The following is a 26,725-nucleotide window of genomic DNA, read 5'->3' as shown; positions in this document are numbered from 1 at the left end:
CGTCCGAGATCGACCTCAACATTTCAGGTAACCCTTAAAACATTGGCGCCGTTACCGGGGACCTGAAAGTCATCCCAAGATCATGGCAAACGACCATCCTAACAATGACCACACCTCTGGCTTGGAAGACGGTACATGATGTGATGTATGAGGTGGTGTGTGGAAACCCCAATTGCATATGTGGGTTAGGAACTCGGTTATCCGAAATGGAATTAGCGTTGTAAGTATAGTCCTAACCCAACAATTGGAACCTCGATCAATCAAATTGGAAATTCAAAAGATATGTCACAAGCAAAACCAAATTAAAACCGAGAGTATTAAACTCCCGAATCGTCTCCTTAGGAGCACTTTAGAACAATGAGTGTGCCAATCCGGTTGCAGTGATCAAGGGTTTGTGAATGAAGAAATAAACATATAAAGCAATAAAAGAACATGCAAAATTGTAATGTTTGAACTAATTAATAAATTAAAGAACCGACTATGTAATATAAACAAGTAAAGTATAAAAGAAATCAATATATAAAGGTATGAAACATTAAAAAAAACATAAAAGAGAGACTTGGTTTGGAGTGAGCTAAGGGTTCTTTCCTTGTTGGAACCACAACTATGACAATTATGATGGATTAGTCTCACTTGATCAACCCTCACATCGGAAGATAACTTAAATGAGCATAAGAGTCCTTAACCCACAAATCCTAAATTGCTTGTTAATTGCCTTTAGCAACAGCTTAGCGTTAGTGGGAACAAGAACAATTAACAATCCAAGAATTGAAACTAAATGTTGGACATTCCAACTCTAGAAACCCAATTTCTCACTTTACCCAAGCCAAGAACAAAAAATTTAGCCTAAAATCATGTTTGACATTTTGTCAAACACTTGGTGGACAAAAAGCTTAAACATGTAGGAAATGAGAAAAGGCTTGAAAGTAAAAGCAATAATCAACCTCAATCAACAAGATCAACACAGGAAAGCATGAAACTAACATCAAACATCAAATTCATCAACAAGGAATTGAAATTGCAAGAGAGAAGCAAAATTGAACTATAACTTGAATTAGAAGAAAGAGTAATGACAATGTAACTATAAAGAGTAATAACAAGAGAATACTTACAATGAAAGCTAGAGAAATCCAAGATAAAAAATAGAAATGGAACTTGAATGTAAAACCCTAATGTAAACCCTAGTAGAGTTGATGAAAAACTTAGAGAAAAACTAAAACTAAAGCTTCCTATACTACTCCTAAAACCATCCTAATGATATGCTATCTTGTGTTGCTCATTTCCCCTTCAATATGAGTTAGAAGACTTCAGAAATGGGCCTCCAAAGCCCCCAAATCACGAGGCACGTGCAATTTTAATGAAGTCATGTGCGGACACCTGTGCGGACGCACAGATGTGTGCGTCCGCACACTTCGGCGAAAATCCAGTCCCGTGCGCACGCACACTAGGTGATCCACGCGCTCTGCTTGGGTAGCTATGTGTACGCACAGGTAGGTGTGCGCACGCACACGTCTCTGAGCTCATCTCCTTTGATTTCTCTTGATTCTTCCACTTTGTATGCTCCTCTTCTATTTTCTCCAATCCATTCCTACTTTGTACACCTGGAATCACTCACAAACAACATCAAGGCATCGAATGGAAGGAAGATGGAATAATAAAAATGGATTAAATTAGGTACAAAAGAGCATATTTTCACAATCAAGCACAATTTGGGAGGAGAGTTCAAAAGCATGCTATTCAAGGCAATAAGTGTGAGTTTATGTAATGAAAATCAATTCAATTCTAACCAAAAATCATCATCAAATATGGATTCATCAGTAAACCAACAAAAAATGCGGATGTCACACCACCATCACAAAAAGAAGCAAACCACTTTAAAGGGGACAAACAGCCTCAAAACACGGAAATCCTAGACGCCATCCGTGAGCAACAGGATCGCCTCAAACAGCTTGAAGAAGAGGCTGAAAGACAACAGAAAGCCGAGTAAGACTTACGAAGAGAAACAAGACGGTGCAGAGAGCTAGAAGAAAAACTCCAGAAACTCGAAGCTGATCTCAAAGCTAGGACTACTCGATCCAATCGTGAAGACAGTCCCCATAGAGAACGAGACCCATTCACGAAAGAAATCATGAAGGATAAAGTCTCAAAGGACTTCAAAGGCCCCTACATGACCTCGTACGACAGAACATCCAATCCAAGCCATCATGTCAACAACCTTAGGAGTCGGATGTATCTCACGGATGCCTCAGACGCAACTCGCTACAAGGCCTTCTCGACTACTCTCACCAAAATGGCTATAAAGTGGTTCGACAGCCTGTCCCCAAGGCCAATCACAAACTTTGATGACCTCGCTAAAAAATTCGTAGCCAGGTTATCCATTCAAAGAGACAAAGCCAAACACGCTCCAAGTCTACTAGGAATCAAGCAGGGAGATCGGAAAAGCTTCCGAAACTACATGGAAAGATTCAATAAAGCGTGCCTCGAAATACAAAATCTCCCCATAGAAGCGGCTATCATGGACTTATCAACGGCCTACGAGAAGGGCCCTTCAGCCACTCCATATCTAAGAAACACCCCACATCCTTGAACGAAGTGCAAGAACGAGCAGAGAAATACATCAACATGGAAGAAAACTCCCGACTAGGAAAAACCTCAAAAACTGGGTTCTCCTACCCCTCCTAGGACAAAGACAAAGAGCCAAGAAAGAATGAGGACCAACCCGCAGAGAAGGCTAGGAAATACCATAACTATACCCCTCTTTGGGTATCTTTAATGGATGTCTACAGAGAGATATGCAACACATAAAAGATCCCACCACCCCGTCCAATTAAGCACAAAAGGGGAGGAAGTCAGATCAAGTATTGCGAATACCACAAAACCTATGGGCACCCCACAAACGAATGCTACGATTGGAAGAATGTCGTAGAAAAATTGAATCGAGAAGGAAGACTAGATTGATTCCTAGCCAACAGGACGAACGAGCCAAAGAAGAGAAGGAGGGATAAAGAAAGAGGACGAGCTGAATGCCCCACTCACACCCCGAAAAGGCATGTTCATATAATCAATGGAGGATTCACAGGAGGAGAGGTCTCAAAGTCGTCCCGCAAAAGACACCTTAAAGAAATATACCACGTTGGAGAAGGGAGTAGGTCGCCCGACCTCCGCACCATTTCTTTCACCAAGGAAGATGCCGCTGGCATCATCCTTGGGCATGATGATCCCGTGGTCATTACAATCATACTGGCCAATGCCAACCTCCACCGAACATTGGTTGACCAAGGAAGCTCAGCAGACATCCTACTCAAATCTGCCTTCGATAAGCTTGAACTACAAGAAAAGGAGCTAAGAGCATATCCCAACAGCCTATTCGGCTTGGAGACACTCTGATCCAACCCCTCAGATACATCCCACTAGCACCACCATCGGGAAGGGAGCCCGGTCCAGAATGCTAAGCATAGACTACATCATAGTCGATGTGAACTCCGCCTACAACGCCCTTATAGGACTGACAACCTTAAACCAGCTTACCGCAGTAGTCTCCACTCCACACTTATGCATGAAGTTCCCAACTCCGGAAGGTATAGCCACTATCAAAGTAGACTAAAAGCTTGCGCAACGCTGCTACAATGAAAGTCTGAACCTTAAGGGTGACCCAGGAGGAAAAGAGGCCAATGCCATTGAACTCGGAGGAGCCTGGGCTCGCGACGAACTCCGTCCTCAGCCAGAAGGCAAAACTGAGGAAGTACAAGTCGGAGACACCCCAGACAAAACAACAAGTATAGGAGAAAACTTGAGAGGAAATCTAAAAGAGCTGCTAGTAAAGCTCTTAAGGGAGAATTCCGACTTCTTCACCTGGAAAGCCGCTGATATGCTCGGCATTGATCCCGGCTTAATGTGTCACAAACTAGCAGTATACCCCGGATCTCGACAATTATAGCAAAAATGTAGAAAGCTTGGCCCGGAGTGATCACAAGTCGTGGAGGAACAGGTGCAAGCATTGCTAGAGGCAGGGTTCACAAGGGAGGTTAAGTACCCGTTGTGGCTGGCCAATGTCGTATTGGTAAAAAAGCCAAATTAAAAATTGCGGATGTGTGTAGACTACACCAACATCAATAAAGCCTGCCCAACGGACTCCTATCCCATCCCAAACATCGACACCCTGGTCGACGCGTTGTCGGGATACTAGTACCTTTCCTTCATAGACGCCTACTCAGGGTATAACCAGATCCGAATGAATCAACCTGAACAATAGAAAACCTTGTTCCTAACCCCGAAAGCAAACTACTGCTACGTAATAATGCTGTTTGGACTAAAGAACGCGGGGGCCACATATCAGAGGTTAATGAACAAAGTATTTGCCGCCCACATTGGGTAGCTGATGGAAGTCTATGTGGACGACATGCTAGTAAAAACCCAAAAAGAGGAAACATTGCTGCCCGACCTCGCTGAAGTATTCGGTACCATAAGAAAGCACGGGATGAGGCTAAACCCCACAAAATGTACCTTTGCAGTAGAAGCCGGCAAATTTCTAGTGTTCATGCTTACCCAGAGAGGCATTATGGCAAACCCAGGGAAATACCAAGCCATACTCAACATGAAAAGCCCGACCTGTGTGAAAGAGGTATAGCAGCTAAATGGAAGACTAGCGGCCCTGTCCAAATTTCTAGCCGTATTAGCACTAAGATCTCTTCCTTTCTATGAAATACTAAGGAAAGGAAAGAAGTTCGAGCGGACTCTGGAGTGCGAGAAAGCCTTTCAAGACTTCAAGTCATTCCTGGGATAACCACCAATCCTGACCCGACCTCAATAAGGAGAAGAACTGATACTGTACTGATGAGCGGATAATTTATACCCTTTTTGGCATTGTTTTACATAGTTTTTAGTATAATTTAGTTACTTTTTATTATATTTTTATTAGTTTTTATTCAAAAATCACATTTCTGGACTTTACTATGAGTTTGTGTGTTTTTATGTGATTTCAGGTATTTTCTGGCTGAAATTGAGGGACCTGAGCAAAAATTTGATTCAGAAGCTGAAAAAGGACTGCAGATGCTGCTGGATTCTGACCTCCCTGCACTCGAAGTGGATTTTCTGGAGCTAAAGATACTTAATTGGCGCACTCTTAATTTTGTTGAAAAGTAGACATCATGGGATTTCCAGAAATATATAATAGTTCATACTTTGCCCGAGATTTGATGGCCCAAACTAGCGTCCAAAGCCAGCCTAAAACATTCTGGCGTAAAACGCCCAAACTGGCACCAGAATTGGAGTTAAATGCCCAAACTGGCACCAAAGCTGGCGTTTAACTCCAAGAACAGCCTAAGCATGAAAAAGCTTCAATGCTCAGCCCAAGCACACACCAAGTGGGCCCCAAAATGGATTTCTGCACTATCTGCACTTAGTTACTCATTTTCTGTAACCCTAGATTACTAGTTTAGTATAAAAACTACTTTTAGAGATTTATTTTTTATCGGGAGATATTTTGATCATATGTAACTTGGATCATCTTTTCACGTTTAGAGGCTGGCCTCACGGCCATGCCTAGACCTTTTTCATTTATGTATTTTCTACGGTGGAGTTTCTACACCCCATAGATTAAGGTGTGGAGCTCTACTGTTCTTCATGAATTAATGCAAGTACTATTGTTTTTCTCTCAATTCATGCCTACTTCTTCTCCAAGATATACTCTTGTACTTAATTCAGTTAAGTCAGAATGAAGGGGTGACCCATGACAATCACCTACTATCTTCATTACTCGCTTAACCAAGATTCGCGTGCCTGACAACCACAAGCGGTCTACATGATGTTCAACGTAGTCATTGGACGACAGTCGGAGTATATTCTCTGGGTATCTAATACACGAACCGAGTCCGTGACATTAGTATCTTCGTGGTATAGGCTAGAATTATTTGCAGCATTCCTGGGATCCGGAAAGTCTAAACCTTGTCTGTGGTATTTCGAGAGGATCTTACAGCTTGCCATGGAAGGGAGCACACATGGTTGGAAGAAGGCAATAGGAAAGCCGAGGTTCAGAAGCAACAAAGCATCTCCATATGCTTATCTGAAATTTCCACCAATGAATTACATAAGTACCTTTATTTTATTTTATGTTTTATTTATATTTTAATTATCAATACTCATAACCACTTGAATCCGCCTGTCTGAGATTTACAAGATGACCATAGCTTACTTCAAGCCGATAGTCTCCGTGGGATCGACCCTTACTCACGTAAGGTTTATTACATGGACGACCCAGTGCACTTGTTGGTTAGTTGTGCGGAGATGTGAAAAGTGTGAATCACGATTACCCACACCAAGTTTTTGGTGCCGTTGCCGGGGATTGTTCGAGTTTGGACAACTAACGGTTCATCTTGTTGCTTAGATTAGGTAATTTTATTTTATGTTTAAGCTTTTTATTTTTATTTTCGAAAAATTAAAAAAATATATAAAAAAATTAGTTTTCAAAAAAAATATATGTGTTTTCGAAAAATTCAAAAAAATGTGTTCTTCAGAGTTTTTAAGAATGAATTCTAGAGATTCATGAGATATGTTGGAACCTGGCTGGCTGTTAAGCCATGTCTAATCTTTTGGACCGAGGTTTCTACTTTCCATTGTAGAAAGGACATGTCTATATTTGTATGCTGAAGCTTGGCTGGCCATTGGCCATATCTAATCTTTTGGACCGAAGCTTTAAACTAACATTATCGGAATCCTGGAATTCTTATTAAAAATTTTGAATTTCTTTATTTTCTTTTTCCAAAAAAATCTTCGAAAAATTACAAAAAAATTAATAAAATCATAAAAACCAAAAAATTTTGTGTTTCTTGTTTGAGCCTAGTGTCAGATTTTAAGTTTGGTGTCAATTGCATGTTTTAATTTTTCTTTAATTTTCGAAAATATATGCATTGTGTTTTTCATTGATCTTCAAGTTGTTCTTGATGATTTTCCTTATTTGATCTTTCCATTTTCTTGTTTTGTATCTTTTCTTGTTTGTCATATGCATTCTTGAATTATTAGTGTCTAAAGTTTAAAAATTTTTAAGTTTGGTGTCTTGTATGTTTTTCTTGTCTTAAAAATTTTCAAAAATAAATTCTTGATGTTCATCTTGATCTTCAAAGTGTTCTTGGTGTTCATCTTGACATTCAAAGTGTTCTTGCATGCATTATTTGTTTTAATCTTAAATTTTTATGTCTTGTGTCATTTTGTTGTTTTTCTCTCTCCTCATTAAAAATTCAAAAATTAAAAATAATATCTTTCCCTTATTTTACTCATAAATTTCGAAATTTTGGGTTGACTTATTCAAAAAATTTTAAAATTTGGTTGTTTCTTATTAGTCAAGTCAAATTTTCAAATTAAAAATTCTATCTTTTCAAATCTTTTTCAAAATCAAATCATTCCTTCATGTTTTTTGAAAATTCTTCAAAATTAATTTTCAAAATCTTTTTCTTATTCTTATTTCATATTTTCGAAATTATTGCTAACATTTAATGTTTTGAGTCAAAAATTTCAAGTTGCTACTTGCCTATTAAGAAAGGTTCAATCTTTAAATTCTAGAATCATATCTTTTTAGTCTCTTGTTAGTCAAGTAATCAACTTTAATTTCCAAAATCAAATCTTTTTAATTTCCTTTTCAAATCTTTTTCAAAAATGATTTTCAATCATACCTTTTTCAAAATTTGATTTCAAAATCCTTTTCTAACCTCTTATCTTTTCAAAATTGATTTTCAAATCTTTTTCAATTAACTAATTAAACTTTTTGTTTGTTTTAATATTTCTTATCTTTTTCAAAACTACCTAACTACTTTTCACTATCTAATTTTCGAAAACCACTAACAACTTTTTCAAAATTCCTTTTAATTAACTAATTGTTTTAAATTTTAATTTAATTTTATTTCTCTTCTTAAATTTCGAATTCTAACTAACAATTAAAATAAAAACAAAAATATTTTTCTTTTCTTTTAATTATTATTCAAATTTTCTCTCTCTCTCATCTCTTTCTATTTATTTTATTTATTTACTAACACTTCTCTTCTTCTTATAATTCGAACCCTCTCCCTCTCTCTGTGTTCAAATTCTTCTCATTCTATCTCTACCTCATTCTTCTATTCTTCTACTCACATAAAGGAATCTATATACTATGACATAGAGGATTCCTCTTCTTCTCTGTTCTCTTCTTTTTCATATGAGCAGTAACAAGGATAAGAATATTCTTGTTGAAGCTGATCCTGAACCTGAAAGGACTCTAAAGAGGAAGCTAAGAGAAGCTAAAGCACAACACTCTGGAGAGGACCAAATAGAAATTTTTGAAAAAGAAGTAGTTATGGCAGCCAAAAATAATAACAATGGTGGAGATGCAAGGAAGATGCTTGGTGACTTTATTGCACCATCTTCTGACTTCTGTGGAAGGAGCATCTCAAGTCCTGCAATTGGAGCAAATAACTTTGAGCTGAAGCCTCAATTAGTTTCTCTAATGCAGCAGAATTGCAAGTTTTATAGACTTCCATTGGAAGATCCTCATCAGTTCTTAGCTGAATTCTTGCAAAACTGTGACACTGTTAAGAACAATGTGGTTGACCCCGAGGTCTACAGACTTATGCTTTTTCCTTTTGTTGTAAGAGACAGAGCTAGGACATGGTTGGACTCACAACCTAAAGAGAGCCTGAACTCTTGGGAAAAGTTGGTCAATGCTTTCTTGGCCAAATTCTTTCCACCTCAAAAGTTGAGCAAGCTTAGAGTGGAAGTCCAAACCTTCAGACAGAAAGAAGGTGAATTCCTCTATGAAGCTTGGGAAAGATACAAGCAATTGATTAGAAGGTGTCCTTCTAACATGCTTTCAGAATCGAGCATCCTATGCATATTTTATAATGGTCTGTTTGAATTGTCCAAGATGTCATTGGACCACTCTGCTGGCGGATCTCTTCATCTGAAGAAGACGCCTGCAGAAGCCTAGGAACTCATTGAAATGGTTGCAAATGACCAGTTCATGTACACTTCTGAAAGAAATCCTGTGAATAATGAGATAACTCAGAAGAAAGGAGTTCTTGAGATTGATACTCTGAATGCCATATTAGCTCAGAACAAAATATTGACTCAGTAAGTCAATATAATTTCTCAGAGTCTGACTGGAATGCAAGCTGCATCCGGCAGTACTAAAGAAGCTTCCTCTGAAGAAGAAGCCTATGACCCTGAGAATCCTGGAATGGAAGAAGTGAATTACATGGGAGAATCCTATGGAAACACTTACAATCCTTCATGGGGGAATCATCCTAATCTCTCATGGAAGGATCAACAGAAGCCTCAACAAGGCTTTAATAATAATAATGGTGGGAGAAATAGGTTTGGCAATAGCAAGCCTTTTCCATCATCTTCTCAGCAACAGACAGAGAATTCTAAGCAGAGCCTCTCTGACTTAGCAACCGTTGTCTCTGATCTATCTAAGACCAATTTCAGTTTCATAACTGAAACAAGGTCCTCCATAAGAAATTTGGAGGCACAAGTGGGTCAGTTGAGTAAAAGAGTTACTGAACTCCTCCTAGTACTCTCCCAAGCAATACAGAAGGGAATCCAAAGAGAGAGTGCAAGGCCGTCAATATGTCCAACATGGCCGAACCTGTAGAGGAGGAAGAGGCAGTGATTTCCAGTGAGGAAGACCTCAATGGATGTCCACTGACTACTAAGGAGTTCCCTAATGAGGAACCAAAGGAACCTGAAGCTCATACAGAGACCATAGAGATTCTACTGAACTTACTGTTGCCATTCATGAGCTCTAATGAGTATTCTTCCTCTGAAGAGGATGAAGATATTATTGAAGAGCAAGTTGCTCAGTATCTAGGAGCAACCATGAAGCTGAATGCCAAGTTATTTGGTAATAAGACTCGGGAGGATGAACCTCCATTGCTCATCAATGAACTGAATGCTTTGGGGCAACTTAAATTACCTCAGAAGAAACCGGATTCCGGAAAATTCTTAATACCTTGTACCATAGGCACCATGACCTTTGAGAAGGCTCTGTGTGACCTAGGATCAGGATTAAACCTCATGCCACTCTCTGTAATGGAGAAATTAGGGATCTTTGAGGTACAAGTTGCTAAATTCTCACTAGAACTGGCAGACAATTCAAGGAAACATGCTTATGGACTTGTAGAGGATGTCTTAGTGCAGGTTGAAGGCCTATACAACCCTGCTGATTTCATAATCCTAGACACTGGGAAAGAAGAGGATGAATCTATTATCCTTGGAAGACCCTTCCTAGCCACAACGAGAGCTGTGATTGATGTGGACAGAGGAGAGTTAGTCCTTCAATTGAATGAGGGCTACCTTGTGTTTAAGGCTCAAGGATCTTCTTCTGTAACCATGGAGAGGAAGCATGGAAAGCTTCTCTCAATACAGAGTCAAACAGAGCCCCTACACTCAACTTCTAAGTTTGGTGTTGGGAGGCCACCATCATGCTCTAAAAGTTTGTGAAGCTCTCTAAGAGCTCACTGTCAAGATATTGACATTAAAGAAGAGCTTATTGGGAGGCAACCCAATGTTATTTAATTATATATATTTGTTTTCCATTGTTATTTTATGTTTTCTTTAGGTAGATGATCACGTGAAGTCACAAAAACAACTGCAAAATTAAAGCGGAATCAAAAACATCATTAAAAATAGCACACCCTGGAGGACAGGCTTACTGGCGTTTAAACGCCAGTAAGGATAGCTGAATGGGCGTTTAACACCTAGTCTGGCAGCATTCTGGATGTTAAATGCCAGAATGGGCAGCATTCTGGGTGTTTAACGCCAGAAAAGGGCAGCAGACTGGCGTTTAATGCTAGGAAAGGTAGTAGAGCTGGCGTTAAATGCCAGAATTGGCACACAGTGGGCGTTTAAACGCCAGAATGGTGCAGGGAGCAGAATTCCTTGACACCTCAAGATCTGTGGACCCCACAGGATCCTCACCTACCCCACCTCTTCTTCTCTCCTCTTCACACTTTTCGATAACACTCTTCCCCAAATACCCTTGACCAAACCCATCAATACCTCTTCTCCAAACACCATTCACCTATCAAATCCTACCGTCTTCTCCACACTCTCTTCACCACTCACATCCATCCATCATAAAACCCCACCTACCTCACCAATCAAATTCAAACCATTTCCCTCCCAAACCCACCCCTTCATAACCAAATTCCCTCTCCCTCTTACCCTATAAATACCCCTCCTCACCACCTTCCATTTCACACATCATACACACTTACCCCCCTTGGCCGAACCCACTCCTCACCTCCATATCCTCTATTTATTCTTCTTCTCCTCCATTCTTTCTTCTTTTGCTCGAGGACGAGCAAACCTTCTAAGTTTGGTGTGGAAAAAGCTCTGCTTTTTATTTTTCCATAACCATTAATGGCACCTAAGGCCGGAAAAACCTCTAGAAAGAGGAAAGGGAAGGCAATTGCTTCCACCTCCGAGTCATGGGAGATGGAGAGATTCATCTTAAAAGTGTATCAAGACCACTTCTATGAAGTTGTGGCCAAGAAAAAGGTGATCCCCGAGGTCCCCTTCATGCTCAAAAAGAGTGAATATCCGGAGATCCGATGTGGGATTCGAAGAAGAGGTTGGGAAACTCTCACCAACCCCATCCAACAAGTCAGAATCTTAATGGTTCAAGAGTTCTATGCTAATGCATGGATCACTAAGAACCATGACCAAGGTGTAAACCCGAACCCAAAGAATTGGCTCACAATGGTTCGGGGGAAATACTTGGATTTCAGTCCGGAAACTGTGATGTTGGCATTCAACTTGCCAATCATGAGAGGAGATCCTTATCCTTTCACTAGAAGAGTCAACTTTGATCAAAGGTTGGACCAAGTCCTCATGGACATCTGTGTGGAAGGAGCTCAATGGAAGAGAGACTCAAGAGGCAAGCCGGTTCAATTGAGAAGGCCTAACCTCAAACCCGTGGCTAGGGGATGGTTGGAGTTCATCCAACGCTCTATCATTCCTACTAGCAACCGGTCTGAAGTTACTGTGGATCGGGCTATCATGATCCATAGTATCATGATTGGAGAGGAAGTAGAAGTTCATGTGATCATATCTCTAGAACTATACAAGGTGGCTGACAAGCCCTCTACTTTGTCAAGGTTAGCCTTTCCTCATCTCATCTGTCACCTATGCAATTCAGCTGGAGTTGTCATAGAGGAAGACATCCTCATTGAAGAGGACAAGCCCATCACTAAAAAGAGGATGTAGTAAATAAGAGAGCCCACTCATGGACCTCAACAAGAGCATGAGGAAATTCCTCATCATGAAATCCCTGAGATGCCTTAAGGGATGAATTTTCCTCCACAAAACTATTGGGAGCAACTCAACACCTCTTTAGGAGATTTGAGTTCCAACATGGAGCAACTAAGAGTGGAGCATCATGAGCACTCCATCATCCTCCATGAAATCAGAGAGGACCAAAAGGCCATGAGAGAGGAGCAACAAAGGCAAGGAAGAGATATTGAGGAGCTAAAGCACTCCATAAGATCTTCAAGAGGAAGAACTAGCCGCCATCACTAAGGTGGACCCGTTCTTTAATTTCCTTGTTCTTATTTTTCTGTTTTTTTATTTCTATGCTTTATGTTTTATCTATGTTTGTGTCTTTATTACATGATCATTAGTATCTAGTGTCTATGCCTTAAAGCTATGAATGTCGTATGAATCTTTCACCTTTCTTAAATGAAAAATGTTTTCTGAAAAAGAAAAAAAAAGTACATGAATTTCGAATTATATCTTGAAAATAATCTAATTATTTTGATGTGGAGGCAATACTTTTTGTTTTCTGAATGAACGCTTGAACAGTGCATATTTTTTATATTGTTATTTATGAATGTTAAAATTGTTGGCTCTTGAAAGAATAAATGAAAAAGGAGAAATGTTATTGATAATCTGAAAAATCATAAAATTGATTCTTGAAGCAAGAAAAAGCAGTGAAAAAGAAGAAGCTTGCGAAAAAAAATGGCGAAAAAAATAAAATAAAATAAAATAAAGAAAAAAAAAGAAAGAAAAAGAAAAAATAAGCAAAAAAAGCCAATAGCCCTTTAAACCAAAAGGCAAGGGTAAAAAGGATCCAAGGCTTTGGGAATTAATGGATAGGAGGGCCCAAAGGAATAAAATCCTGGCCTAAGCGGCTAAATCAAGCTGTCCCTAGCCATGTGCTTGTGGCGTGAAGGTGTCAAGTGAAAAGCTTGAGACTGAGCGGTTAAAGTCGTGGTAAAAGAGTGTGCTTAAGAGCTTTGGGCACCTCTAACTGGGGACTCTAGCAAAGCTGGGTCACAATCTGAAAAGGTTCACCCAGTTATGTGTCTGTGGCATTTATGTATCCGGTGGTAATACTGGAAAATAAAATGCTTAGGGTCACGGCCAAGACTGATAAAGTAACTGTGTTCAAGAATCAACATACTGAACTAGGAGAATCAATAACACTATCTGAATTCTGAGTTCTTATAGATGCCAATTATTCTGAACTTCAAAGGATAAAGTGAGATGCCAAAACTGTTCGGAAGCAAAATGCCACTAGCCCCGCTCATCTAATTGGAAATGAGCTTCATTGATATTTGGAATTTATTGTATTTTCTCTTCTTTTTATCCTATTTCGTTTTTAGTTGCTTGGGGACAAGCAACAATTTAAGTTTGGTGTTGTGATGAGCGGATAATTTGTACCCTTTTTGGTATTGTTTTTACATAGTTTTTAGTATGATTTAGTCACTTTTTATTATATTTTTATTAGTTTTTATTCAAAAATCACATTTCTGGACTTTACTATGAGTTTGTGTGTTTTTCTGTGATTTCAGGTATTTTCTGGCTGAAATTGAGGGACCTAAGCAAAAATCTGATTCAGAGGCTGAAAAAGGACTGCAGATGCTATTGGATTCTGACCTCCCTGCACTCGAAGTGAATTTTTTGGAGCTATAGAATCCCGATTGGGCGCTCTCAATTGTGTTGGAAAGTAGACATCTCGGACTTTCCAGCAATATATAATAGTCCATACTTTGCCCGAGATTTGATGGCCCAAACTGGCATCCAACCCCAGCCTAAAGCATTCTGGCGTAAAACGCCCAAACTGGCACCAAAATTGGAGTTAAACGCCCAAACTGGCACCAAAGCTGGCGTTTAACTCCAAGAACAGCCTAAGCACGAAAAAGCTTCAATGCTCAGCCCAAGCACACACCAAGTGGGCCCCACAAATGGATTTCTGCACTATCTGCACTTAGTTACTCATTTTCTGTAACCCTAGATTACTAGTTTAGTATAAAAACTACTTTTAGAGATTTATTTTTTATCGGGAGATATTTTGATCATATGTAACTTGGATCATCTTTTCACATTTATAGGCTGGCCTCACGGCCATGCCTAGACCTTTTTCACTTATGTATTTTCTACGGTGGAGTTTCTACACCCCATAGATTAAGGTGTGGAGCTCTGCTGTTCTTCATGAATTAATGCATGTACTATTGTCTTTCTCTCAATTCACGCCTACTTCTTCTCCAAGATATACTCTTGTACTTAATTCAGTTAAGTCAGAATGAAGGGGTGACCCGTGACAATCACCCACTATCTTCGTTACTCGCTTAGCCAAGATCCGCATGCCTGACAACCACAAGCGGTCTACATGATGTTCAACGTAGTCATTGGACGACAGTCATAGTATATTCTCTTGGGTGTCTAATACATGGACCGAGTCCGTGAGATTAGTATCTTCGTGGTATAGGCTAGAATTATTGGCAGCATTCCTGGGATCCGGAAAATCTAAACCTTGTCTGTGGTATTCCGAGTAGGATCTGGGAAGGAATGACTGTGAAGAGCTTCAAACCTGCGAATGTTGGGCGCAAGTGACAGTGCACAAAAGGATCAATGGATCCTATTCCAACATTAGCGGGAACCAATAGATGATTAGCCATGCGGTAGCTGTACCTGGTATTTTTCATCCGAGACGAGAAATCCGACAGTTGATTAGCCGTGCAAAAACGGTAGAGGACCATTTTCACTGAGAGGATCTTACAGCTTGCCATGGAAGGGAGCACGCATGGTTGGAAGAAGGCAATAGGAAAGCAGAGGTTTAGAAGCAACAAAGCATCTCCGTATGCTTATCTGAAATTCCCACCAATGAATTACATAAGTACCATTATTTTATTTTATGTTTTATTTATATTTTAATTATCAATACTCATAACCATTTGAATCCGCCTGACTGAGATTTACAAGATGACCGTAGCTTGCTTCAAGCCGATAGTCTCTGTGGAATCTACCCTTACTCATGTAAGATTTATTACTTGGACGACCCAGTACACTTGCTGGTTAGTTGTGCGGAGATGTGAAAAGTGTGAATCACGATTTCCCACACCATGTACCTCGCCATTAGAAGTCGTGCGATAGCATTAGCCCTGATCAGAGAGGATGACAACAGGCAACAACCAATCTACTTCATTAGCAAGGCCTTACAGGGGGCGGACTAAACTACCAAAAGATAGAAAAGTTTGCTTACACCCTCATACTCACCTCCCAGCGACTTCAACCATACTTTCAAGCCCACACCATTAGGGTAGAGACTAATCAACCCATGAAAGGCATCGTGTAGAAAATAGACTTGGCTGGAAGAATTATACAATGGGCGGACGAGTTGTCCGAATTCGAGCTCAAGTACGAAGCTCGCACCACCATCAAATCCCAATAATTGGCCGACTTCGTCGCAGAGTACACAGACACCCCGGGAACCAGCATAGAATGGAACCTTGACGTAGTGCAAACTGTCGGTTTAGAATTTTCCACAAATTGAGTTCTGTTGGAAGTATAGTCCAGGCCAATGAATAATGCTCACAGTCAAAGTTTGAATTAAAAACAATGTCACAATTTAAAACTAATTCAATTCCGGGAGTTTCAATTCCCAGGTCGTCTCCCAAGGACACTTGAGACCAATGAGTGTGCAATCTTGGTTGTGGGATCATGGGATTTTCAATAAAGAAATAAACATATAAAGTAATAAAAGAACATGCAAAATTGTAATATATGAACTAATAAAGGAGTTAATGAAGTAACTATGCAATATGGACAAGTAAAGTGTAAAACGAACTAATGTAAATGTGTATGAAGGAATTGAAGCATAAAAGGTATCTTGGCTTGGAGTGAGCTAAGGGTCCTTTCCTTGTTGGAACCACAACTATTACAACTAGAACGGATTAATCTCACTTGATTAACCCTCACATCGGAGAGTAAGTTAAATGAGCATAAGTGTTCTTAACCCACAAATCCTAAATTGCTTGCTAATTGCCTTAGCAACAACATAGCATTAGTGGAAACAAGAACAATTAACAATCCAAAAATTGACACTAAATGTTGGACATTCCAACTCTAGGAACCCAATTGCTCACTTTCCCCAAGCCAAGAGATAGAAAACTAGCCCAAAATCATAATTGACTTTTTGTCAAACACTTGGTGGTCAAGAACTCGAAACATGGGAAAAATAAGAAAAAGCTTGAAAGCAAAAGCAACAAATGATCTCAATCAATAGTAAAGACTTAAGAAAACATGTAACAATCATCAGATTCATCAACAAGAAAAAGAAATTGCAAAAGAGAAGTAAAATTGAACTATAACTTGAATTATAAGAAAGAGTAAGGACAATGTAACTATAAAGAGTAGTAACAAAGAGATACTTACAATGAAAGTTAGCAAAATCCAAGATCAAAATGGAAATGGCACTTGAATGTAAAAATCCTAGTATAAACCCTAGTAGAGATGATAAAAAAGAAATTAAAGAAAAACTATACTAAAGCTATCTACTACTACTCCTAAGCTACCCTAATGTTATGCTATGGTATGGTCTTCATTTTCCCTTCCTTTTGAGCTAAATGGCTTCAGAAATGGGCCTCCAAACCACCAAAACCGCGAGTCACGTGAGATTTTAATGAAGGCATGTGCGTCCACCTGTGCAGACGCACAGACGTGTGCGCCTGCATACTTTGCCGAAAATATCTACCCGTGCGTACGCACAGGAAGTTGTGTGCACGCACACTAGGCAATGCTTGAATGAATGCGCGACACGCACGATGCAACTCACGCGCACGCGTGGCTTTGATCTGATGGCTGTGCGTACGCACACAGGTCTGTGTGTACGCACACTAGGCCGAGCTCTTCTCCTTTGATTCTTCATGCTTCCTCCACTTTGAATGCTCTTCTTCCATTATCTCTAAGCCATTCCTGCCTTATACCCCTAAGATCACTCACAAATAACATCAATGCATTGAATGGAAGGTAAATGGAATTAAATCAATCAAATTAGGCACAAAAGAGCATGTTTTCATAATCAAGCACAAATTAGGAAGAAAGTTCAAATGCATTCTATTTAGTGGAATAAGTGCAAGTTTATACGATGAAATCCATTCAATTTCAACCAAAACTCATCATCAAATATGGATTCAGCAATTCCCTCACACTTAAACACTAGCATATCCTCATGCTAAACACACTCAAAGGAGATAAATGAAAGGAAAACGATTTATTCTATTTACTACCTAAATGCATGCAACTATCCTAAAGGTTACTACCAATATCTACTATGCAAAGAGTTGGTAAAACAGACCATGAAATTCCAATCCATCACAAGAAGGCTCTGGGGCAAATGTAAAGAGTTTATGCACTAAAACCCATGTCCAAAGAATTGAATTGAACTTTTCAAAACTAATCACCAAACAACTTGCAAGAAGATACAATATGAGATGCAAAAACATAGAATTGAGCGATCGAACCCCTCACCGGATGTGTATTTACTCAATTCGCTCAGTGTTTAGGGCTTAATCACTCAATTCTCTTTTTATCATGCTTTTCAAAGATTTGCACTTCATCTAACAATTAACTAGTATTTGATGCATGAAAGACAAATATTATGAGGTCTTTGGAGGGTTGTAATGGGGCCAGGGTTTAGGTAGGATAAATGTGGTTAAGTGGACTTAAAGAATTAGTTCTTTGATTAGCTTAAGTGTCCACCTAATCCTATATCACCTATATGCTCATAACAATGCAACCTAGCTACCCAATTTCTTCCTATCTCACCTTACTCATGCACTTTCTTTTCAAAACATGAACATATGCATCCTTTATTTCAACTTTTTATTTCACTTTCCATTATGCACAGTTTTTTTTAATTTATTTCTTGTCTTTGTTAGCACAAGAGATGCATATGACCTAAAACAACGAACACATGAGCATTTTTCAATTGTCAATTTTTCACAATGAGTTCCATGCCTCTATCACCAATGCTTCCCAATAATTTCCTCCACACTTAGAATATACACACTAATCCACCCAAGCTAATCAAAGATTAATTCAAGGACATCAATGGTTTTTCGCTTAAGGGAAAATAATGTGCTAAAATTAGAACAAAAGGAAATTACAGGCTCAACAGGGGTTCACAATGGTGAGTACAAGGGTTGGCGATATAGGTTGATGAGTTCAACATCAAAGATGGCTTCAATCATGCTAAATGCATCCAAACAAAAAATACAGGATATAAAGAAACATGCAAATCAATGATCACAATAAAAAAGGAGTAAAATCACACCAGAACAAATATTATGGTTGAAAAATGCAACCATCTATCAAGGCTCAAATCTTACAAGGTATGTTGTTCTAGCTCTTTTCTATGTTCCACAAACAGAATACTTCAAGCAAGTTGGAAAACACAAAATTTTTCTTCAATTCAATGGATGGTATGCCCAAAGAAAGATTTCATGGAAATTCCTTGGTGTTTCACCAAACTTATTCATTCTATCATGCAACATGCAAACATTAACTACCATATAACTATGAACACTAAAGGGATATATACAGACAAGCCAACTAAGATGCAATAAAGATAAAGCTACTAAAATAGAGTAAAAAGAACTAAAAGGGTATTGCAAAGTGTTTTAAGAAAAGAGAATTTTCTTACTCCCACGAAGTCATCGATCCTCCCCCACACTTAGTTCGTGCACAGTCCTCCGTGCTTGCTTAGGATCCAAGACAATGAGAATTTCGGGGCCACTTTCAGCTGGTGGTATCGAGAATGGGTTGGTCACCTTCATCACACTCCTCTCCAACTAGCTCGGATGAAGCCTTAGGAGTTGGGCCGGGGTCTCTTCCTTCTAGCTTCGCCGCTATCCACTTAAAACGCTTCTGCCCCAAATGCTCCATGCGGTGGTGACACTGACCAAAAGCATAGGTTTGGATTTTTCGCACTAAAAATAAGATTGACGTTGCAAGTATAGTCCAAACCCAATCATTGATCATCAATCAAATTATAATCCTAAAGATGTCACAATCAACACAAAATAACCGGGAGTTTTAAATCCCGGGTCGTCTTCCCTAGGAACTAATGCCAATAAGTGCACAATTTTGGTTGTGGAAAACAAGGGGTGTTTTCAATAAAAAGGAAGCAAACAAATAAAGAGATAAAAGAACTAGACAAAATTATAATTAATAAATTAATAAAGGAATAAAAGAACTATGTATGTAATACAAACAAGTAAGGCTAAAAAGTAATGGAAAAATGGTTCAAAACATAAATGAAACCTTGACTTGGGATGAGTTATGGAATCCCTTCCTTGCCATAACTACAACTATGATAATTATGATGCATTAATCTCACTAAGTCAACCCTCACATCGGACAGTAAGTTAAGTGAGCATAAGTGTTCTTAACCCACAAATCCTAGCTTGCTTGCTAATTACCTTAGCAACAAATTAGCGTTAGTGGAAACAAGAACAATTAAGAACCCAAGAATTATCACTAAATGTTGGACATTATGGCTCTAGTAATCCATACACTCATTTCCCCCAAGCCAAGGGGTGGAAATTACCCCATAATCAAAATTGGTATTTTATCGAACACATAGTGGGCATAAATATAAAACATGGCAAAATTGGTAAATTAATGAAAGCTATGAACCATAAATGATCAAAATCAATAAAGGCAACTCAAATAAACATAAAATAAGCACCAAACATCAAATTCAACAACTAGAAAACCAAAATTACAAGACTATATATAAATTGGCAAAACAAATGAAAATATGAGAAAGTGTAGAACAAGTGTAGTAATTAAAAGAGAATTTAAAGAAATACTACCAATGAGATAGCAAAATCCAAAGCCAAAATTGGAGTATAAAATGCTACAAACTCTAATTAAACCTAAGAAAACTTGAGAGAAAACCTAAACTAAACTACCCTAAAACTACTCCTAAAAACTATTCTATGAAGTATGGTAGTGTATGTTATGATATATAGTTGCTTCTCCCTTTAAATATGCTCCAAATCCTTCAAAAATGAGCCAAAAAGCCCCCAAAACGTGAGTCCACGTGACTTTTTAATGGAGGCATGCGCTGGTACCTGTGCGTATGCACAGGCCGTGCATGGACACACTTGCTGATTTTCCTCCTATGCGTGGGCACAGACCTGTGCGTACGCACAGGTCCTGATTTCCATTCTGCCCTGAGCATGGGCACAGCCTGTGCGTGGGCACAGGTCCTGATTTTTACCCTGCCTTGTGCGTGGGCACAAGTGCTGATTTTGACCCCTATGCGTGGGCACAGAAGGTGTGCGTGGGCACAGGCTGAAATGCTTCTCTCCTTTGTTTTCTTCATGTTTTCTCCCTTTTTGCATGCTTTCTTCCACTTCTACCAAACCATTCTTGCCTCTAGGACCTGAAATCACTCAACAAACATATCACGGCATCGAATGGAATAAAAGTGGGATTAAATTGCTCAATTTAAGCACAAAAATGTGTTTTCACATTTAGGTTCAATTTAGGAATCAAACACAAAAGTATGCTATTTTAGTGAATAAGTGCGAGTTTATATGATGAAATCCATCCAATTCAAGCTAAAATATATCGTCAAATATGGACTCATCAGGTGGATATCGTGCAAGATGTCTTGGAATAAATCCAGAAGTGACCGGAGAACCGGTAAAGGAGTCGATGAGGTTGGTAGACTTGATGGTGGTGCTATAGGTGCCTTCCTCTTCGAGGGTGTCTTCTCTGATGATCCATTCAATTCTCCCCTCGGAATGAACTTGTTGCCTCTTGGAAACTCGAATATGATATCCATTTCTTGCCTCTCTACCCCGCTGCATTTGCTAAGTGCATCACCATCGACGGAAATGGAATGTTGATATTTTTCTTCTCAACAAATTTCCAAATCGATTTACGCAACAAAGGTACAATGGCTATATGCTTCCTTTCCATAATAGCCCAAAGTAGCAAAGCAGTTCTAAATCTGACATGGGTAGTGTGGGTGCTCGGAATGATGTAGTCTGCCACAATCTGATGCCGTATACGAGCTTCGGCATTCAAATCAGAGCATGCAATACTAGTGGGAACAGAATTTCTCCCTTTGCTATCCTCTCAAGATGCACCAGGATGGCCTATTCTCTCAAGAATGGGAGCCAGAGATATTCTTCCTTTGAATACATCCACTTTTATCTTGAAATAATCATCCTTCTCAAGCAGAATGTGGGGAATGTTTAGAATAGCTTTTAGAGCTTCATTGGAAGTATCCAACATCCTTTCCTGGAGGAATACTAACTTCGGTTCCCAAGCTTGGTAATTCGCATAGAATTCCTGCACCATAGTTTCATTGACTTCAATGGGTTCTCGCTCGAGAAATTTCTAATGAAGCGAGGTAATTCTTTCATGAATAGTCGCCTTGTACTGGCTTGGAACCTTCAACGGCCGCTCCCAATGGATTGTGCGCTTCTCAATAGCCTCGTATTGAGAGTCAGCTCTTCAGTTAACCAAGGTACTCAGTTTATTACCTTGGCGATTCCACCAAATATCAGGAGAGTGAACGGTAGTTTGCACAACTGACAAAGTAACCGGTGCCTTACCCTTCTTTCGCATCCTGAAAATAAAATAAAAGATTTTCGAGATCATAGGGCAACAATAAAACAAAATTACTGAGGAAGCACTAACAAGGTTAACAGAAGCTCTGAAAATAGTGTGATTTATAAAAAACACAGTGTATATATTCCAATGATGCGCGCGGTTGGAACACACACACCGGCCGAATACCATGGCAACCACACTGTTTATCGGTCAAAACTCACTGCTTCTCAAATAAGTGCTTAAGTTGCAAGGCTAAAGCATGGACATAAAAGCAACTTCAAGCTCGCACCAATTGATTCATTAACACGCTTTGAATGTAATGGTCATTGAGGTTGTTGGCAAGAAATTTCATTAGCAAAAGAGTGTACAACAATAATAACCATTCACTCAAAGTGAAGTGTCAATTGCTCATCCTCAAGAAGTGGTAACGACATCTGCAATGTTCTTAAGTTGAGGCCAAAAGCTGTTTCATCAAGACAACATCTAAAGTTGAACAATTGTAAAGTGATTACCGAATCCAAATTCCGAGATGAACAATGACAATTGAGTTTCACACAATACAAGGCATTTGTAACCACAATCCCACATCAACAAACAAGGAAATGCATTGGTGAATTCACTTAACTACCATCAAAAGTCATAATTAAAGCTGCACAATTCATACAATATGCCTAACAAGATATAAATTGAATACATATGATGGCCATGTCATATGAATCAAACAAAGTGTTCATTGAGGCATTTAATCAAACATGTGGTATGCAATGTGCAAGCTTATCACAATTAATGCTCAAATTCAATCATAAGCAACCCATAATCAAATATCAACACTTGCAATACAAAGACACAAAGAAAAGCACTAAATTTAATCTAAGCAACATGAAAAGAAAATCAAAACAATTGCAAAAATCAACAAAAAGGAAAATAAGAACCTAAAAAATGAAGGTCGAAACAAACAAGAATGGGGAAGGAAACAATGGTACTTCTTATAGCCACTGCGACTTGCGGTAGTTGGGTTCGCCAGATAAACGCCGGAGAGGGAAAAAACTCACCGGTGGTGAAGAGAGAAAAGAGAAAGGAAAGTGGTGCACGAATTGTAAATCACACTTTTCACAACTCGTACCACTAACCAGCAAGTACATTGGGTTGTCCAAGTAATACCTTACGTGAGTAAGGGTCGATCCTACGGAGATTATCAGCTTGAAGCGAGCTATAGTTATTTTGTATTTCTTAGTCAAAAAATCAATTATAATTATTAGTTTGGATTGCGAAAAATAAAAGAGCATGAATTAAATACTTGTTATGCAGTAATGGAGAATATGTTGGAGTTTTGGAGATGCTTTATCTTCTGAATCTCTGCTTTTCCACTGTCTTCTTCTTCACGCACGCAAGGTTCCTCCTATGGCAAGCTGTGTGTTGGTGGATCACCATTGTCAATGGCTACCATCCGTCCTCTCAGTGAAAATGGTCCAGGTGCGCTGTCACCGCACGGCTAATCATCTGTCGGTTCTCACTCATGCTGGAATAGGATCCATTGATCCTTTTGCGTCTGTCACTACGCCCAACCCTTGTGAATTTGAAGCTCGTCACAGTCATCCAATCCATAAATCCTACTCGGAATACCACAGACAAGGTTTAGACTTTCCAAATTCTCAAGAATGCTCCCAATGAATTCTAGGTTATACCACGAAGATTCTGATTAAGGAATCCAAGAGATACTCATTCAATCGAAGGTAGAACGGAGGTGGTTGTCAGGCACGCGTTCATAGGTTGAGAATGGTGATGAATGTCACGGATCATCACATCCATCATATTGAAGTGCGAATGAACATCTTAGATAGAAACAAGCGTGTTTGAATAGAAAACAGAAATATTTGCATTAATTCATCGAGACACAGCAGAGCTCCTCACCTCCAATAATGGAGTTTAGAGACTCATGCCGTCAAAGAGTACAAAGTTCAGATCTAAAAATGTCATGAGGTACAGAATAGATCTCTAAAATTTGTTTAAATACTAAACTAGGTTTACAGAAAATGAGTAAACTATGATAGATAATGCAGAAATCCACTTTCGGGGCCCACTTGGTGTGTGCTGGGGCTGAGACTTAAGCTTTACACGTGTCTAGGCTGTTTCTGGAATTAAACGCCAGGTTGTACCCTGTTTTAGGCGTTTAACTCCAACTTGTAACCTGTTTCTGGCGTTTAACGCCAGAATAGGGCAGAGAACTGGCGTTGAACGCCAGTTTGCGTCATCTAAACTTGGGCAAAGTATGGACTATTATATATTGTTGGAAAGCCCTGGATGTCTACTTTCCAACGCAATTGAGAACGCACCATTAGGACTGCTGTAGCTCCAGAAAATTCACTTTGAGTGCAGGGTGGTCAGAATCCAACAACATCTACAGTCCTTTTTCAGCCTCTGAATCAGATTTTTGCTCAAGTCCCACAATTTCAGCCAGAAAATACCTGAAATCACAGAAAAATGCACAAACTCATAGTATAGTCCAGAAATGTGATTTTTATTTAAAAACTAATAAAAATATTCTAAAAACTAATCAAATCATACTAAAAACTATGTAAAAATAATGCCAAAAAGCGTATAAATTATCCGCTCATCACAACACCAAACTTAAATTGTTGCTTGTCCCCAAGCAATTAAATACAAAGTAGGATAAAAAGAAGAAAATATACAATGAATTCCAAAAACATCTATGAAGATCAGTCTTAATTAGATGAGCGGGGCTATTAGCTTTTTGCTTCTGAACAGTTTTGGAATCTCACTTTATCCATTGAAGTTCAGAATGATTGGCATCTATAGGAACTTAGAATTCAGATAGTGTTATTGATTCTCCTAGTTTAGTATGTTGATTCTTGAACACAGCTACTTTATGAGTCTTGGCCGTGGCCCTAAGCACTTTGTCTTCCAGTATTTCCACCGGATACATAAATGCCACAGACACATAATTGGGTGAACCTTTTTAGATTGTGACTCAGCTTTGCTAGAGTCCCTAATTAGAGGTGTCCAGGGTTCTTAAGCACACTCTGTTTTTGCTTTGGACCTCGACTTTAACCACTCAGTCTCAAGTTTTCAGTTGACACCTTCACACCACAAGCACATGGTTAGGGACAGCTTGGTTTAGCCGCTTAGACCAGGATTTTATTCCTTTAGGCCCTCCTATCCACTGATGCTCAAAGCCTTGGATCCTTTTTTACCCTTGCCTTTTGGTTTTAAGGGCTATTGGCTTTTTGCTCTTGCCTTTTGGTTTAAAGAGCTCTTGGCTTTTTCTGCTTGCTTTTTCTTTTTTTTTCCACCATTTTTCTTTTCTTTTCTTTTTTTTTCTCGCAAGCTTTTGTATTCACTTCTTTTTCTTGCTTCAAGAATCAATTTTATGATTTTTCAGATTATCAACAACATTTCTCCTTTTCATCATTCTTTCAAGAGCCAACATATTTAACATTCATAAACAACAATATCAAAAGATATATGCACTGTTCAAGCATTCATTCAGAAAATAGAAAGTATTGCCACCACATCAAAATAATTAAACTATTTAAAATTTGAAATTCATGTACTTCTTTTTCTTTTCAGAAAACATTTTTCATTTAAGAAAGGTGATGGATTCATAGGACATTCATATCTTTAAGACATAGACACTAGACACTAATGATCATATAATAAAGACACAAACATAAATAAAGCATAGAGAAAGAAAACAGAAAAAATAAATAGACAAGGAGATTAAGGAACGGGTCCACCTTAGTGAGGGTGGCATCTTCTTCCTTTTGAAGAACCAATAGTGCTCTTGAGCTCCTCTATGTCTCTTCCTTGCCTTTGTTGCTCCTCCCTCATAGCTCTTTGATCTTCTCTAATTTCATGGAGGAGGATGGAATGCTCTTAGTGCTCCACCCTTAGTTGTCCCATGTTGGAACTTAATTCTCCTAGGGAGGTGTTAATCTGCTCCCAATAGTTTTGTGGAGGAAAGTGCATCCCTTGAGGCATTAGTGGTTATGGAAAAACAAAAAGAAAAAGGCAATGCTTTTTCCACACCAAACTTAAAATGTTTGCTCATCCTCGAGCAAAAGAAGGAGGAAAAGAGGAGATGGAGATGTGTGGTGGGTTCTGCCACGGGTGGGGGAAGTGTGTATGAAAAGGTGTGGCAGGTGGGGATCCTGTGGGGTCCACAGATCATGAGGGGTCAAGGACTTATCATCCCTGCTCCATTGAGGCGTGCAAAAACGCTCTTAGTGTGCAATCTTAGCGTTTAACGCCAGACTGCTGTTTGTTTCTGGCGTTAAACGCCAGCTTTTCTCCCTTTCTTGGCGTTAAACGCCAACTTGATGCTTTGTTCTGGCGTTAAACGCCAGTCTGTTGCTTGTTTCTGGCGTTTAACGCCAGCTTGATGCTTCTTTCTAGCGTTAAATGCCAGTCTGATGCTTCTTACTGGCGTTTAAACGCCAGTAAGCTCTTCCTCCAGAGTGAGCTATTTTTAATGCTATTTTTCATTCTGTTTTTGATTTTTCAGTTGTTTTTGTGACTTCACATGATCATCAACCTAAAGAAAACATAAAATAGCAATGAAAAATAAATAGATATAATTAAATAACATTGGGTTGCCTCCCAACAAGCGCTTCTTTATTGTCTTTAGCTGGACCTTGCTGAGCTTTTAATCTAGTCTCAGCTTTGAGCATTCTTGCTCAAGTTTGCCTTCAAGATAATGCTTGACTCTTTGTCCATTAACAATGAACTTCTTATTAGAATCAATGTCTTGAAGCTCCACATAGCCATATAGTGACACACTTGTAATCACATATGGTCCCCTCCACCGGGATTTCAGTTTCCCGGGGAA

At 39.1% G+C, this 26,725-nt stretch overlaps 1 non-coding gene across 1 annotated transcript; it reads right to left on the bottom strand.

Moving 5' to 3' along the window:
• Window positions 1-8,725: 8,725 nt before the first annotated feature.
• On the bottom strand, window positions 8,726-8,833 carry LOC148570879 (small nucleolar RNA R71). The gene has a single exon (XR_015908505.1). It is a non-coding gene; the product is annotated as a small nucleolar RNA R71 (small nucleolar RNA).
• Window positions 8,834-26,725: the final 17,892 nt, after the last annotated feature.

Source organism: Arachis ipaensis, chromosome B3 (genome assembly GCF_059453495.1).
Source record: "Arachis ipaensis isolate K30076 ecotype BB chromosome B3, ASM5945349v1, whole genome shotgun sequence".
NCBI classification, from domain to species: domain Eukaryota; kingdom Viridiplantae; phylum Streptophyta; class Magnoliopsida; order Fabales; family Fabaceae; genus Arachis; species Arachis ipaensis.
The sequence above is the reverse complement of the archived record's forward strand: the minus strand, read 5'-3'. Positions and strand labels throughout refer to the sequence as shown.